Here is a 17,905-nt window from a genome sequence, read left to right as displayed (position 1 = left end):
TATCTAACCGTCATATCAAGTTCTCCTCAAAACTTCGGTTCCTTTCTACTCCTACATACTTAGTGAGAAAATGAAAATAAAAACATCAATGTGTTCAGCTTACTGTGGCGACGTGTGCTATTACTTTTTACAGCAATCGGCCAAATGGTGGCGCTGTAGGAAGCCTTCGAAAGTGCGAACTTTGAACAGGTATAGCTCATGCTCTGTTATACGTACAGCCATGAAACCTGTATACACATATGCGTCTCCTCATGCCGAACAATCTTTACGCTCTGACTTTTGACCTCTGATCTTTAGATCCCTCAGAATTTGGAATTATATGAAAAACAGTAAAAATCTATCTCCTCCTGGGATCTTTGCGATACGCGCATGAAACTTTTTTCACATGAACTTTGGACCAATACGGTCAAACTAGTCTCGGCGGATTTCTTTTAAAGTGAAATATATTTTATTAATAATTCAATCAATGTTGCGGTTTTATGCAAATTATTCTTCGGCCTCTAAATCATACATGCAAAGTTACACGTTCATGGCATTTGGCAAAGATGTGGAGGGTTAGTCAAAGTATCACTGAAACCAATTTTATTCCAATCGGCCAAAGGGGGGCGCTATACGAAGCGTTTGAAAATTCAAACTTCAAACGGGCATAAGTCATGACTCGTTTCGTTTGAAGACATGCAACTTGTTACACGCGTGCTTTGACTCGAGCGGAAGACATCTGTGTCGTTGTTAAGTAAGCTCCGCCCCCCGATTTTCCGCCATATTGAGCAGTTTGTAAAACGCGTAAACCCGCTTTTATTCTGGAATTTTCACTCCACGTGCACAAAACTTTTTTTACGTGAACTTTGGACCGATATCTAAAGATCTGTCAGATCGGATTTCTTTAAAATTGAAACATGCTTTTTAAAATAAATTCAATGAATATTGCAGTTTTATGCAAATTATTCTTCTGCCTCTAAATCATACATGCAAAGTAACATGTTCATGGCATTTGGCAAAGATGTAGAGTGTTAGTCCAAATATCACTAAAACCAATCTTACCCCAATTGGCCAAAGGGGGGCGCTATATCATTTTGAGCAGTTTGTGAAACGCTTAAACCCGTTAGGATTTATTTTTGCAATTTGCATTAAACATTCTACACACAATCTAAGGACCTTTATCTAAAGTGCACACACAAAAAAATAATAATAATAATGAATATAGCTGCAAGCAGCGATAAAGTGGCCAAAGCCAAAAACACCTCAAATCATGAACACAGCCTGCAATGTGCGTGAAATCTTGCAAGCACATTCCCAATAGGTCAAGGAACAGATACCACCCTTCTTACATTGGCCTGTTATAGCTCCACCAGCGGGTCAACTTTTGCACAACACATTTTTGGAACAAAATGGACCAATCTTTGACGTCAGTAACGTCAAAGAGAGCACTGCCTGCGATCTTGACTTTTTGTACTTTTATAGCCATTGTTTTCTGGCTTGAAGCGAGCCCACAATTGTTTCGAAGGAACAATATTTTTCTAGTTGTGGGCTCGCCTGTAAGGCGAGCACACTTTAGATGTTGTCATTATTTATCTATCAGGCAGGCAATCAACAGTAGACGGGATTTCGGTTCCTTTCTACTCCTACATACTTAGTGAGAAAATGAAAATAAAAACATCAATGTGTTCAGTTTACTGTGGCGAAGTGTGCTATTACTTTTTACAGCAATCGGCCAAATGGTGGCGCTGTAGGAAGCCTTCGAAAGTGCGATCTTTGAACAGGTATAGCTCATGCTGTGTTATACATACAGCCATGAAACCTGTATACACTTATGCGTCTCCTCATGCCGAACAACTTTTACCCTCTAACTTTTGACCTCTGACCTTTAGGTCTCCCACAATTCGGAATTATATGAAAAACAGTAAAAATCTATCTCCTCCTGGGATTTTTTCGATACGCGCACAAAACCTTTTTCACATGAACTTTGGACCAATACGGTCAAACTAATCTCGGCGGATTTCTTTTAAAGTGAAATATAATTTTTTAATAATTCTATCAATATTGCGGTTTTATGCAAATTATTCTTCGGCCTCTAAATCATACATGCAAAGTTACACGTTCATGGCATTTGGCAAAGATGTGGAGGGTTAGTCAAAGTATCACTGAAACCAATTTTATTCCAATCGGCCTAAGGGGGGCGCTATACGAAGCGTCTGAAAATTCAAACTTCAAACGGGCATAAGTCATGACTCGTTTCGTTTGAAGACATGCAACTTGTTACACGCGTGCTTTGACTCAAGCGGAAGACATCTGTGTCGTTGTTAAGTAAGCTCCGCCCTTCGATTTTCCGCCATTTTGAGCAGTTTGTAAAACGCGTAAACCCGCTTTTATTCTGGAATTTTCGCTCCACGTGCACAAAACTTTTTTTACGTGAACGTTGGACCGATATCTAAAGATCTGTCGGATCGGATTTCTTTAAAATTGAAACATGCTTTTTTAAATAAATTCAATGAATATTGCAGTTTTATGCAAATTATTCTTCTGCCTCTAAATCATACATGCAAAGTAACATGTTCATGGCATTTGGCAAAGATGTAGAGTGTTAGTCCAAATATCACTAAAACCAATCTTACCCCAATTGGCCAAAGGGGGGCGCTATATCATTTTGAGCAGTTTGTGAAACGCTTAAACCCGTTAGGATTTTTTTTTGCAATTTGCATGAAACATTCTACACACAATCTAAGGACCTTTATCTAACATGCCTATGAAGTGCACACACACAAAAAAATAATAATAATGAATATAGCTGCAAGCAGCGCTAAAGTGGCCAAAGCCAAAAACACCTCAAATCATGAACACAGCCTGCAATGTGCGTGAAATCTTGCAAGCACATTCCCAATAGGTCAAGGAACAGATATCACCCTTCTTACATTGGCCTGTTATAGCGCCACCAGCGGGTCAACTTTTGCACAACACATTTTTGGAACAAAATGGACCAATCTTTGACCTCAGTAAAGTCAAAGAGAGCACTGCCTGCGATCTTGACGTTTTGTACTTTTATAGCCATTGTTTTCTGGCTTGAAGCGAGCCCACAATTGTTTCGAAGGAACAATATTTTTCTAGTTGTGGGCTCGCCTAAAGGCGAGCACACTTTAGATATTGTCATTATTTATTTATTTATTTATTTATATACTATATCAAGTTTTCCTCAATACTTTGGCACCTTTCTACTCCTACATACTTAGTGAGAAAATGAAAATAAAAACATCAATGTGTTCAGCTTACAGTGGCGACGCGTGCTATTACTTTATACAGCAATCGGCCAAATGGTGGCGCTGTAGGAAGCCTTCGAAAGTGCGATCTTTGAACAGGTATAGCTCATGCTCTGTTATACGTACAGCCATGAAACCTGTATACACTTATGCGTCTCCTCATGCCGAACAACTTTTACCCTCTAACTTTTGACCTCTGACCTTTAGGTCTCCCACAATTCGGAATTATATGAAAAACAGTAAAAATCTATCTCCTCCTGGGTTTTTTTTGATACGCGCACGAAACTTTTTTCACATGAACTTTGGACCAATACGGTCAGATTTATCTCGGCGGATTTCTTTTAAAGTGAAATATCATTTTTTAATAATTCAATAAATATTGCGGTTTTATGCAAATTATTCTTCGGCCTCTAAATCATGCATGCAAAGTTACACGTTCATGGCATTTGGCAAAGATGTGGAGGGTTAGTCAAAGTATCACTGAAACCAATTTTATTCCAATCGGCCAAAGGGGGGCGCTATACGAAGCGTTTGAAAATTCAAACTTCAAACGGGCATAAGTCATGACTCGTTTCGTTTGAAGACATGCAACTTGTTACACGCGTGCTTTGACTCAAGCGGAAGACATCTGTGTCGTTGTTAAGTAAGCTCCGCCCTTCGATTTTCCGCCACTTTGAGCAGTTTGTAAAACGCGTAAACCCGCTTTTATTCTGGAATTTTCGCGTCACGTGCACAAAACATTTTTTTACATGAACTTTGGACCGATATCTAAAGATCTGTCAGATCGGATTTCTTTAACATTGAAACATGCTTTTTTAAATAATTCAAACAATATTGCATTTTTATGCAAATTATTCTTCTGCCTCTAAAACATACATGCAAAGTCAGATTTTTCATGACAAAATAGTGTAGAGGGTTAGTTCAAATATCACTGAAACCAATCTTACCCCAAATGGCCAAAGGGGGGCGCTATATAATTTTGAGCAGTTTGTAAAACGCTTAAACCCGTTTTTATTCTAGGATTTTTTTTGCAATTTGCATGAAACATTCTACACGCAATCTAAGGACCTTTATCTAACATGCCTATGAAGTGCACACAAAAAATTATAAAATAATAATAATAAATATAGCTGCAAGTGTAACCCTGGTTACTTATTGCAACCAAACGTGGCAACCCAACCAGACATGGCAACCTTGTCAAGCAAGGAGTATAAATAAAGGTTGAGGTGATGTCACTTCCTAGATTGCCACTCCCTCCCAACCCAGAGTGTTTGGAAGCAGCATGGTTCATGCTATGCTGCTGCAGCTGCCCTCATGCTGTATACTTTCTGTGCCTATCCATACCTACTCAGCGGTGAGTTCATATCAACTGGTTTATTCTCAATGGCTTGGTCGATTGTGTTGAAATGGGTCTGCTAGCTGTTTGGTGTTTTAACACAAATGCTGTGTAACAAGGGGTTTACTTGACTGTGCTAAACTCCTAGCAGACCAAACAAATGTGTACAAGCTCAAACTGCTTGGTTTTCATTATTCACTAAAGTGAATTACATTTGCGTTTTGAAGTATTTCATTTGGGTTTTTGAACTATCTGATTTTGAGTTTGAAAGATTTTGAGTTTTGAAGTAATGACTTTTGTTTCTTTATAAAGTAATGATTTATTTGAGAAATATATTTTTATTTTCTTAATGCATGCATGCTATTATGAGCTTGAAATATTGACTTTAATGAGAATCATGAAATGAAAAGTAACATTCATGTTGACTTAGAATTGAATTATATTGTACAATAGACTGATTGCGTTATTTTCACCTGGCCTTTTTCAGGTCAGGTTTTTTGTGACACGAGCTGATGAGCTCTGGCGAGCCTCCCATTGAACCTGCTGGACCTTGAACCCCTCCTCCCATGGTGTTTGGTAGGAACCTGTGTTCCCCTTGTGTTCTCTCTCTCACTGAGGCACTGAGCCCAATCCCATGCCCAATCCCAATGCCCAATCCCAATGAACTGAACTGAACTCGAACTCTTTAAAGGGCCCCCATTTGTTATTTTTCATGTTGTTGCAACTGTTGATTTTCTTATCTGTCTGAAAAGTTTTCAATATATATTTCTGTTTAAACTTGCAACTTTGACTCCGTCTCCAATTTCTTTGGTATTCACACTACAAACTGAGCTCTCAGCAGCCGAACCTGGTTACTTCTGGTTTTTATGCAGTCATATCTCATTTATAACAGTGTAACAGCGTTATCCATTGTGCAACTTGCTACACAAGCAGCGATAAAGTGGCCAAAGCCAAAAACACCTCAAATCATGAACACAGCCTGCAATGTGCGTGAAATCTTGCAAGCACATTCCCAATAGGTCAAGGAACAGATACCACCCTTCTTACATTGGCCTGTTATAGCGCCACCAGCGGGTCAACTTTTGCACAACACATTTTTGGAACAAAATGGACCAATCTTTGACGTCAGTAACGTCAAAGAGAGCACTGCCTGCGATCTTGACATTTTGTACTTTTATAGCCATTGTTTTCCGGCTTGAAGCGAGCCCACAATTGTTTCGAAGGAACAATATTTTTCTAGTGACAATATCTAACCGTCATATCAAGTTCTCCTCAAAACTTCGGTTCCTTTCTACTCCTACATACTTAGTGAGAAAATGAAAATAAAAACATCAATGTGTTCAGCTTACTGTGGCGACGTGTGCTATTACTTTTTACAGCAATCGGCCAAATGGTGGCGCTGTAGGAAGCCTTTGAAAGTGCGAACTTTGAACAGGTATAGCTCATGCTCTGTTATACGTACAGCCATGAAACCTGTATACACGTATGCGTCTCCTCATGCCGAACAATTTTTACGCTCTGACTTTTGACCTCTGATCTTTAGATCCCTCAGAATTTGGAATTATATGAAAAACAGTAAAAATCTATCTCCTCCTGGGATCTTTGCGATACGCGCATGAAACTTTTTTCACATGAACTTTGGACCAATACGGTCAAACTAGTCTCGGCGGATTTCTTTTAAAGTGAAATATAATTTTTTAATAATTCAATCAATATTGCGGTTTTATGCAAATTATTCTTCGGCCTCTAAATCATACATGCAAAGTTACACGTTCATGGCATTTGGCAAAGATGTGGAGGGTTAGTCAAAGTATCACTGAAACCAATTTTATTCCAATCGGCCAAAGGGGGGCGCTATACGAAGCGTTTGAAAATTCAAACTTCAAACGGGCATAAGTCATGACTCGTTTCGTTTGAAGACATGCAACTTGTTACACGCGTGCTTTGACTCGAGCGGAAGACATCTGTGTCGTTGTTAAGTAAGCTCCGCCCTTCAATTTTCCGCCATATTGAGCAGTTTGTAAAACGCGTAAACCCGCTTTTATTCTGGAATTTTCACTCCACGTGCACAAAACTTTTTTTACGTGAACTTTGGACCGATATCTAAAGATCTGTCAGATCGGATTTCTTTAAAATTGAAACATGCTTTTTAAAATAAATTCAATGAATATTGCAGTTTTATGCAAATTATTCTTCTGCCTCTAAATCATACATGCAAAGTAACATGTTCATGGCATTTGGCAAAGATGTAGAGTGTTAGTCCAAATATCACTAAAACCAATCTTACCCCAATTGGCCAAAGGGGGGCGCTATATCATTTTGAGCAGTTTGTGAAACGCTTAAACCCGTTAGGATTTATTTTTGCAATTTGCATGAAACATTCTACACACAATCTAAGGACCTTTATCTAATATGCCTATGAAGTGCACACACACAAAAAAAATAATAATAATGAATATAGCTGCAAGCAGCGATAAAGTGGCCAAAGCCAAAAACACCTCAAATCATGAACACAGCCTGCAATGTGCGTTAAATCTTGCAAGCACATTCCCAATAGGCCAAGGAGCAGATACCACCCTTCTTACATTGGCCTGTTATAGCGCCACCAGCGGGTCAACTTTTGCACAACACATTTTTGGAACAAAATGGACCAATCTTTGACGTCAGTAACGTCAAAGAGAGCACTGCCTGCGATCTTGACATTTTGTACTTTTATAGCCATTGTTTTCTGGCTTGAAGCGAGCCCACAATTGTTTCGAAGGAACAATATTTTTCTAGTGACAATATCTTCCCGTCTACTGACAGGCAGGCAGTCAGTAGACGGGAACTTCGGATCCTTTCTACTCCTACATACTCAGGCAGAAAATGAAAATAAAAACATCAATGTGTTCAGCTTACAGTGGCGAAGTGTGCTATTATTTTATACAGCAATCGGCCAAATGGTGGCGCTGTAGGAAGCCTTCGAAAGTGCGATCTTTGAACAGGTATAGCTCATGCTGTGTTATACATACAGCCATGAAACCTGTATACACGTATGCGTCTCCTCATGCCGAACAACTTTTACCCTCTAACTTTTGACCTCTGACCTTTAGGTCTCCCACAATTCGGAATTATATGAAAAACAGTAAAAATCTATCTCCTCCTGGGATTTTCGCGTCAAGTGCACAAAACTTTTTTCACATGAACTTTGGACCGATACGGTCAAACTAGTCTCGGCGGATTTCTTTTAAAGTGAAATATAATTTTTTAATAATTCCCCCAATATTGCGGTTTTATGCAAATTATTCTTCGGCCTCTAAATCATACATGCAAAGTTACACGTTCATGGCATTTGGCAAAGATGTGGAGGGTTAGTCAAAGTATCACTGAAACCAATTTTATTCCAATCGGCCAAAGGGGGGCGCTATACGAAGCGTTTGAAAATTCAAACTTCAAACGGGCATAAGTCATGACTCGTTTCGTTTGAAGACATGCAACTTGTTACACGCGTGCTTTGACTCAAGCGGAAGACATCTGTGTCGTTGTTAAGTAAGCTCCGCCCTTCAATTTTCCGCCATTTTGAGCAGTTTGTAAAACGCGTAAACCCGCTTTTATTCTGGAATTTTCGCGTCACGTGCACAAAACTTTTTTTACGTGAACTTTGGACCGATATCTAAAGATCTGTCAGATAGGATTTCTTTAAAATTGAAACATGCTTTTTTAAATAAATTCAATGAATATTGCAGTTTTATGCAAATTATTCTTCTGCCTCTAAATCATACATGCAAAGTAACATATTCATGTCATTTGGCAAAGATGTAGAGTGTTATTCCAAATATCACTAAAACCAATCTTACCCCAATTGGCCAAAGGGGGGGCGCTATATCATTTTGAGCAGTTTGTGAAACGCTTAAACCCGTTAAGATTTTTTTTAGCAATTTGCATGAAACATTCTACACACAATCTAAGGACCTTTATCTAATATGCCTATGAAGTGCACACACACACAAAAATAATAATAATAATAATAATAAATATAGCTGCAAGCAGCGATAAAGTGTCCAAAGCCAAAAACACCTCAAATCATGAACACAGCCTGGGATGTGCGTGAAATCTTGCAAGCACATTCCCAATAGGTCAAGGAACAGATACCAACCTTCTCACATTGGCCTGTTATAGCGCCACCAGCGGGTCAACTTTTGCACTACACATTTTTGGAACAAAACGGACCAATCTTTGACGTCAGTAACGTCAAAGAGAGCACTGCCTGCGATTTTGACATTTTGTGCTTTTATAGCCATTGTTTTCTGGCTTGAAGCGAGCCCACAATTGTTTCGAAGGAACAATATTTTTCTAGTGACAATATCTAACCGTCATATCAAGTTCTCCTCAAAACTTCGGTTCCTTTCTACTCCTACATACTTAGACAGAAAATGAAAATAAAAACATCAATGTGTTCAGCTTACAGTGGCAAAGTGTGCTATTATTTTTTACAGCAATCGGCCAAATGGTGGCGCTGTAGGAAGCCTTCGAAAGTGCGAACTTTGAACAGATAGAGCTCATGCTCTGTTATACGTACAGTCATGAAACCTGTATACACGTATGCGTCTCCTCATGCCGAACAACTTTTACCCTCTAACTTTTGACCTCTGACCTTTAGATCCCCCAGAATTTTGAATTATATAAAAAACAGTAAAAATCTATCTCCTCCTGGGATTTTTGCGTTATGCGCACAAAACCTTTCTCACATGAACTTTGGACCAATACGGTCAAACTAGTCTCGGCGGATTTCTTTTAAAGTGAAATATAATTTTTTAATAATTCAATCAATATTGTGGTTTTATGCAAATTATTCTTCGGCCTCTAAATCATACATGCAAAGTTACACGTTCATGGCATTTGGCAAAGATGTGGAGGGTTAGTCAAAGTATCACTGAAACCAATTTTATTCCAATCGGTCAAAGGGGGGCGCTATACAAAGCGTTTGAAAATTCAAACTTTAAACGGGCATAAGTCATGACTCGTTTCGTTTGAAGACATGCAACTTGTTACACGCGTGCTTTGACTCGAGCGGAAGACATCTGTGTCGTTGTTAAGTAAGCTCCGCCCTTCAATTTTCCGCCATTTTGAGCAGTTTGTAAAACGCGTAAACCCGCTTTTATTCTGGAATTTTCGCTCCACGTGCACAAAACTTTTTTTACGTGAACTTTGGACCGATATCTAAAGATCTGTCAGATCGGATTTCTTTAAAATTGAAACATGCTTTTTTAAATAAATTCAATGAATATTGCAGTTTTATGCAAATTATTCTTCTGCCTCTAAATCATACATGCAAAGTAACATGTTCATGGCATTTGGCAAAGATGTAGAGTGTTAGTCCAAATATCACTAAAACCAATCTTACCCCAATTGGCCAAAGGGGGGCGCTATATCATTTTGAGCAGTTTGTGAAACGCTTAAACCCGTTAGGATTTTTTTTTTGCAATTTGCATGAAACATTCTACACACAATCTAAGGACCTTTATCTAATATGCCTATGAAGTGCACACACACAAAAAAAATAATAATAATGAATATAGCTGCAAGCAGCGATAAAGTGGCCAAAGCCAAAAACACCTCAAATCATGAACACAGCCTGCAATGTGCATGAAATCTTGCAAGCACATTCCCAATAGGTCAAGGAACAGATACCACCCTTCTTACATTGGCCTGTTATAGCGCCACCAGCGGGTCAACTTTTGCACAACACATTTTTGGAACAAAATGGACCAATCTTTGACGTCAGTAACGTCAAAGAGAGCACTGCCTGCGATCTTGACATTTTGTACTTTCATAGCCATTGTTTTCTGGCTTGAAGCGAGCCCACAATTGTTTCGAAGGAACAATATTTTTCTAGTGACAATATCTAACCGTCATATCAAGTTCTCCTCAAAACTTCGGTTCCTTTCTACTCCTACATACTTAGACAGAAAATGAAAATAAAAACATCAATGTGTTCAGCTTACAGTGGCGAAGTGTGCTATTATTTTTTACAGCAATCGGCCAAATGGTGGCGCTGTAGGAAGCCTTCGAAAGTGCGAACTTTGAACAGATAGAGCTCATGCTCTGTTATACGTACAGTCATGAAACCTGTATACACATATGCGTCTCCTCATGCCGAACAACTTTTACCCTCTAACTTTTGACCTCTGACCTTTAGATCCCCCAGAATTTTGAATTATATAAAAAACAGTAAAAATCTATCTCCTCCTGGGATTTTTGCGTTACGCGCACAAAACTTTTTTCACATGAACTTTGGACCAATACGGTCAAACTAGTCTGGTCGGATTTCTTTTAAAGTGAAATATAATTTTTTAATAATTCAATAAATATTGCGGTTTTATGCAAATTATTCTTCGGCCTCTAAATCATACATGCAAAGTTACACGTTCATGGCATTTGGCAAAGATGTGGAGGGTTAGTCAAAGTATCACTGAAACCAATTTTATTCCAATCGGCCAAAGGGGGGCGCTATACGAAGCGTCTGAAAATTCAAACTTCAAACGGGCATAAGTCATGACTCGTTTTGTTTGAAGACATGCAACTTGTTACACGTGTGCTTTGACTCAAGCGGAAGACATCTGTGTCGTTGTTAAGTAAGCTCCGCCCTTCAATTTTCCGTCATTTTGAGCAGTTTGTAAAACGCGTAAACCAGCTTTTATTCTGGAATTTTCGCGTCACGTGCACAAAACTTTTTTTACGTGAACTTTGGACCGATATCTAAAGATCTGTCAGATCGGATTTCTTTAACATTGAAACATGCTTTTTTAAAATAATTCAAACAATATTGCATTTTTATGCAAATTATTCTTCTGCCTCTAAAACAGTATGCAAAGTCACATTTTCATGACAAAATAGTGTAGAGGGTTAGTTCAAATATCACTGAAACCAATCTTACCCCAAATGGCCAAAGGGGGGCGCTATATCATTTTGAGCAGTTTGTAAAACGCTTAAACCCGTTTTTATTCTAGGATTTTTTTTGCAATTTGCATGAAACATTCTACACGCAATCTAACCACCTTTATCTAACATGCCTATGAAGTGCACACAAAAAAATTATAAAATAATAATAATAAATATAGCTGCAAGCAGCGATAAAGTGTCCAAAGCCAAAAACACCTCAAATCATGAACACAGCCTGGGATGTGCGTGAAATCTTGCAAGCACATTCCCAATAGGTCAAGGAACAGATACCAACCTTCTCACATTGGCCTGTTATAGTGCCACCAGCGGGTCAACTTTTGCACAACACATTTTTGGAACAAAATGGACAAACTTTGATGTCAGTAACGTCAAAGAGAGCACTGCCTGCGATCTTGACATTTTGTGCTTTTATAGCCATTGTTTTCTGGCTTGAAGCGAGCCCACAATTGTTTCGAAGGAACAATATTTTTCTAGTGACAATATCTAACCGTCATATCAAGTTCTCCTCAAAACTTCGGTTCCTTTCTACTCCTACATACTTAGACAGAAAATGAAAATAAAAACATCAATGTGTTCAGCTTACAGTGGCGAAGTGTGCTATTATTTTTTACAGCAATCGGCCAAATGGTGGCGCTGTAGGAAGCCTTCGAAAGTGCGAACTTTGAACAGATAGAGCTCATGCTCTGTTATACGTACAGTCATGAAACTTGTATAGACGTATGCGTCTCCTCATGCCGAACGACTTTTGCGCTCTGACTTTTGACCTCTGACCTTTAGATCCCCCAGAATTTTGAATTATATAAAAAACAGTAAAAATCTATCTCCTCCTGGGATTTTTGCGTTACGCGCACAAAACTTTTTTCACATGAACTTTGGACCAATACGGTCAAACTAATCTCGGCGGATTTCTTTTAAAGTGAAATATAATTTTTTAATAATTCAATCAATATTGCGGTTTTATGCAAATTATTCTTCGGCCTCTAAATCATACATGCAAAGTTACACGTTCATGGCATTTGGCAAAGATGTGGAGGGTTAGTCAAAGTATCACTGAAACCAATTTTATTCCAATCGGCCAAAGGGGGGCGCTATACGAAGCGTCTGAAAATTCAAACTTCAAACGGGCATAAGTCATGACTCGTTTTGTTTGAAGACATGCAACTTGTTACACGTGTGCTTTGACTCAAGCGGAAGACATCTGTGTCGTTGTTAAGTAAGCTCCGCCCTTCACTTTTCCGCCATTTTGAGCAGTTTGTAAAACGCGTAAACCTGCTTTTATTCTGGAATTTTCGCGTCACGTGCACAAAACTTTTTTTACGTGAACTTTCGACCGATATCTAAAGATCTGTCAGATCGGATTTCTTTAACATTGAAACATGCTTTTTTAAATAATTCAAACAATATTGCATTTTTATGCAAATTATTCTTCTGCCTCTAAAACATACATGCAAAGTCACATTTTCATGACAAAATAGTGTAGAGGGTTAGTTCAAATATCACTGAAACCAATCTTACCCCAAATGGCCAAAGGGGGGCGCTATATAATTTTGAGCAGTTTGTAAAACGCTTAAACCCGTTTTTATTCTAGGATTTTTTTTGCAATTTGCATGAAACATTCTACACGCAATCTAAGGACCTTTATCTAACATGCCTATGAAGTGCACACAAAAAAATTATAAAATAATAATAATAAATATAGCTGCAAGCAGCGATAAAGTGTCCAAAGCCAAAAACACCTCAAATCATGAACACAGCCTGGGATGTGCGTGAAATCTTGCAAGCACATTCCCAATAGGTCAAGGAACAGATACCAACCTTCTCACATTGGCCTGTTATAGCGCCACCAGCGGGTCAACTTTTGCACAACACATTTTTGGAACAAAATGGACCAATCTTTGACGTCAGTAACGTCAAAGAGAGCACTGCCTGCGATCTTGACATTTTGTGCTTTTATAGCCATTGTTTTCCGGCTTGAAGCGAGCCCACAATTGTTTCGAAGGAACAATATTTTTCTAGTGACAATATCTAACCGTCATATCAAGTTCTCCTCAAAACTTCGGTTCCTTTCTACTCCTACCTACTTAGACAGAAAATGAAAATAAAAACATCAATGTGTTCAGCTTACAGTGGCGAAGTGTGCTATTATTTTTTACAGCAATCGGCCAAATGGTGGCGCTGTAGGAAGCCTTCGAAAGTGCGATCTTTGAACATGTATAGCTCATGCTGTGTTATACATACAGCCATGAAACCTGTATACACTTATGCGTCTCCTCATGCCGAACAACTTTTACCCTCTAACTTTTGACCTCTGACCTTAAGATCCCCCAGAATTTTGAATTATATGAAAAACAGTAAAAATCTATCTCCTCCTGGGATTTTTGCATAACGCGCACGAAACTTTTTTCACATGAACTTTGGACCAATACGGTCAGATTGATCAACCAGATTTTTTTTAAAGTGAAATATAATTTTTTAATCATTCAATCAATATTGCGGTTTTATGCAAATTATTCTTCGGCCTCTAAATCATACATGCAAAGTTACACGTTCATGGCAATTGGCAAAGATGTGGAGGGTTAGTCAAAGTATCACTGAAACCAATTTTATTCCAATCGGCCAAAGGGGGGCGCTATACGAAGCGTTTGAAAATTCAAACTTCAAACGGGCATAAGTCATGACTCGTTTCGTTTGAAGACATGCAACTTGTTACACGCGTGCTTTGACTCAAGCGGAAGACATCTGTGTCGTTGTTAAGTAAGCTCCGCCCTTCGATTTTCCGCAATTTTGAGCAGTTTGTAAAACGCGTAAACCCGCTTTTATTCTGGAACTTTCGCTCCACGTGCACAAAACTTTTTTTACGTGAACTTTGGACCGATATCTAAAGATCTGTCAGATCGGATTTCTTTAAAATTGAAACATGCTTTTTTAAATAAATTCAATGAATATTGCAGTTTTATGCAAATTATTCTTCTGCCTCTAAATCATACATGCAAAGTAACATGTTCATGGCATTTGGCAAAGATGTAGAGTGTTAGTCCAAATATCACTAAAACCAATCTTAACCCAATTGGCCAAAGGGGGGAGCTATATCATTTTGAGCAGTTTGTGAAACGCTTAAACCCGTTAGGATTTTTTTTTTGCAATTTGCATGAAACATTCTACACACAATCTAAGGACCTTTATCTAATATGCCTATGAAGTGCACACACACGAAAAAAATAAAATAATAATGAATATAGCTGCAAGCAGCGATAAAGTGGCCAAAGCCAAAAACACCTCAAATCATGAACACGGCCTGCAATGTGCGTGAAATCTTGCAAGCACATTCCCAATAGGTCAAGGAACAGATACCACCCTTCTTACATTGGCCTGTTATAGCGCCACCAGCGGGTCAACTTTTGCACAACACATTTTTGGAACAAAATGGACCAATCTTTGACGTCAGTAACGTCAAAGAGAGCACGGCCTGCGATCTTGACATTTTGTACTTTTATAGCCATTGTTTTCTGGCTTGAAGCGAGCCCACAATTGTTTCGAAGGAACAATATTTTTCTAGTTTATCTATCAACCAGAGCATATCAAGTTCTCCTCAATACTTTGTCCGCTTTCAACTCCTACATACTTAGTGAGAAAATGAAAATAAAAACATCAATGTGTTCAGCTTACTGTGGCGACGTGTGCTATTACTTTTTACAGCAATCGGCCAAATGGTGGCGCTGTAGGAAGCCTTCGAAAGTGCGAACTTTGAACAGGTATAGCTCAAGCTGTGTTTGAGGTACAGCCATGAAACCCGTATACACGTATGCGTCTCCTCATGCCGAACAACTTTTACCCTCTAACTTTTGACCTCTGACCTTTAGGTCTCCCACAATTCGGAATTATATGAAAAACAGTAAAAATCTATCTCCTCCTGGGATTTTCGCGTCAAGTGCACAAAACGTTTTTCACATGAACTTTGGACCAATACGGTCAGATTGATCAACCAGATTTTTTTCAAAGTGAAATATAATTTTTTAATAATTCAATCAATATTGCGGTTTTATGCAAATTATTCTTCGGCCTCTAAATCATACATGCAAAGTTACACGTTCATGGCATTTGGCAAAGATGTGGAGGGTTAGTCAAAGTATCACTGAAACCAATTTTATTCCAATCGGCCAAAGGGGGGCGCTATACGAAGCGTCTGAAAATTCAAACTTCAAACGGGCATAAGTCATGACTCGTTTCGTTTGAAGACATGCAACTTGTTACACGCGTGCTTTGACTCAAGCGGAAGACATCTGTGTCGTTGTTAAGTAAGCTCCGCCCTTCAATTTTCCGCCATTTTGAGCAGTTTGTAAAACGCGTAAACCCGCTTTTATTCTGGAATTTTCGCGTCACGTGCACAAAACTTTTTTTACGTGAACTTTGGACCGATATCTAAAGATCTGTCAGATCGGATTTCTTTAACATTGAAACATGCTTTTTTAAATAATTCAAACAATATTGCATTTTTATGCAAATTATTCTTCTGCCTCTAAAACATACATGCAAAGTCACATTTTCATGACAAAATAGTGTAGAGGGTTAGTTCAAATATCACTGAAACCAATCTTACCCCAAATGGCCAAAGGGGGGCGCTATATAATTTTGAGCAGTTTGTAAAACGCTTAAACCCGTTTTTATTCTAGGATTTTTTTTGCAATTTGCATGAAACATTCTACACGCAATCTAAGGACCTTTATCTAACATGCCTATGAAGTGCACACAAAAAAAATATAAAATAATAATAATAAATATAGCTGCAAGCAGCGATAAAGTGGCCAAAGCCAAAAACACCTCAAATCATGAACACAGCCTGGGATGTGCGTGAAATCTTGCAAGCACATTCCCAATAGGTCAAGGAACAGATACTAACCTTCTCACATTGGCCTGTTATAGCGCCACCAGCGGGTCAACTTTTGCACAACACATTTTTGGAACAAAATGGACCAATCTTTGACGTCAGTATCGTCAAAGAGAGCACTGCCTGCGATCTTGACATTTTGTGCTTTTATAGCCATTGTTTTCTGGCTTGAAGCGAGCCCACAATTGTTTCGAAGGAACAATATTTTTCTAGTTTATCTATCAGGCAGGCAGTCATATCAAGTATCAAAAAACTTCGGTTCCTTTCTACTCCTACATACTTAGTGAGAAAATGAAAATAAAAACATCAATGTGTTCAGTTTACAGTGGCGAAGTGTGCTATTATTTTTTATAGCAATTGGCCAAATGGTGGCGCTGTAGGAAGCCTTCGAAAGTGCGATCTTTGAACAGGTATAGCTCATGCTGTGTTATACATACAGCCATGAAACCTGTATACACTTATGCGTCTCCTCATGCCGAACAACTTTTACCCTCTAACTTTTGACCTCTGACCTTTAGGTCTCCCACAATTCGGAATTATATGAAAAACAGTAAAAATCTATCTCCTCCTGGGTTTTTTTCGATACGCGCACGAAACTTTTTTCACATGAACTTTGGACCAATACGGTCAGATTTATCTCGGCGGATTTCTTTTAAAGTGAAATATCATTTTTTAATAATTCAATAAATATTGCGGTTTTATGCAAATTATTCTTCTGCCTCTAAATCATGCATGCAAAGTTACACGTTCATGGCATTTGGCAAAGATGTGGAGGGTTAGTCAAAGTATCACTGAAACCAATTTTATTCCAATCGGCCAAAGGGGGGCGCTATACGAAGCGTTTGAAAATTCAAACTTCAAACGGGCATAAGTCATGACTCGTTTCGTTTGAAGACATGCAACTTGTTACACGCGTGCTTTGACTCAAGCGGAAGACATCTGTGTCGTTGTTAAGTAAGCTCCGCCCTTCGATTTTCCGCCACTTTGAGCAGTTTGTAAAACGCGTAAACCCGCTTTTATTCTGGAATTTTCGCGTCACGTGCACAAAACATTTTTTTACATGAACTTTGGACCGATATCTAAAGATCTGTCAGATCGGATTTCTTTAACATTGAAACATGCTTTTTTAAATAATTCAAACAATATTGCATTTTTATGCAAATTATTCTTCTGCCTCTAAAACATACAAGCAAAGTCACATTTTCATGACAAAATAGTGTAGAGGGTTAGTTCAAATATCACTGAAACCAATCTTACCCCAAATGGCCAAAGGGGGGCGCTATATAATTTTGAGCAGTTTGTAAAACGCTTAAACCCGTTTTTATTCTAGGATTTTTTTTGCAATTTGCATGAAACATTCTACACGCAATCTAAGGACCTTTATCTAACATGCCTATGAAGTGCACACAAAAAATTATAAAATAATAATAATAAATATAGCTGCAAGCAGCGATAAAGTGTCCAAAGCCAAAAACACCTCAAATCATGAAC

General features: G+C 38.5%; 1 long non-coding RNA gene across 1 annotated transcript; it reads left to right on the top strand.

Annotated features, from left to right (window-relative positions):
- The first annotated feature begins 4,500 nt into the window (after window positions 1-4,500).
- LOC308292387 lies at window positions 4,501-5,371 on the top strand. Its single transcript, XR_013962394.1, has 2 exons — window positions 4,501-4,605; window positions 5,075-5,371. It is a non-coding gene; the product is annotated as an uncharacterized lncRNA (long non-coding RNA).
- The last annotated feature ends 12,534 nt before the right edge of the window (window positions 5,372-17,905 follow it).

Source organism: Nannobrachium achirus, assembly GCF_963921795.1.
Source record: "Nannobrachium achirus genome assembly, chromosome: 10".
NCBI classification, from domain to species: Eukaryota; Metazoa; Chordata; class Actinopteri; order Myctophiformes; family Myctophidae; genus Nannobrachium; species Nannobrachium achirus.
This window is presented reverse-complemented; position numbering and strand designations above follow the sequence as displayed.